An 874-nucleotide genomic window follows, 5' to 3' on the forward strand; every position below is an offset into this window, starting at 1 on the left:
ATGAGTCCATACAAAAATCATCATATGATTGGCTTGAGGGCTCTCCACTAACACTTTGCCCGAGGAATATTCGTCACAGCTCGATGCTTCTGTTGGGATATATACAAGAATCCTAGCTATCTTTGTAAATAAATATTCTGAAATAAGAATCACATTTGGTCAATATTTTCATTTATTATGCATGTGTCCATTTAATCTATATTGTAGATAAACATGGTGTGCGGAGTCACACACAGAAGACCATGCTATCAGTTCCTTATAAATTATAAACAGTGTTCACAACTAAGATGGATTGGACGAACCATTGGACTGGTTGTAGTATAATTTGGCCTTAGTCTGTCTTGACTATAGAATTACACTAGTACACTTAGTGTGTATTGAGCAGGATCATCTGAGTATCGTTCGATTTATACTGACGCTCATAAGGATTATCATGTAAACCCTGCAGGTGGACCTTGTCCGCATTATAATAAGGTTAAGTGGTACTACTCTTGGATTAGAAGTTGATTAAATTCGAGTTGTCAGTAACTCAGTTAATTGATGAACATACGATATCTTAAACACAGGGAGATTAATGTACTTATAGTAAGAAGGAGCCCATATTATAATATGGGATTGGTGCGGTAGTGCAATAATGACTCTCTTGTGGAATGAGTTATTATTGATGGACTTAAGCTGTGTGTTCAGGAGGAACATGGGAAGCTTAAGCCCATCGGGAGACCAAAACCAATTCCTCCTCGAGGTCCCTACTATAGCCTCTTGAAATCCTTGAATCCACCTCAGGAAGGAATCTCTTGGAGACACTTCGGAAGAATTCTTGAAGACCTCTTGGAGACCTTCGGAAGAATTCTTGAAGACCTCAAAAGACCTTGGA

Source organism: Curcuma longa, chromosome 6 (assembly GCF_044706935.1).
Source record: "Curcuma longa cultivar G26 ecotype Majalengka, Jawa Barat chromosome 6, ITB_CL_G26_1.1, whole genome shotgun sequence".
NCBI lineage: Eukaryota > Viridiplantae > Streptophyta > Magnoliopsida > Zingiberales > Zingiberaceae > Curcuma > Curcuma longa.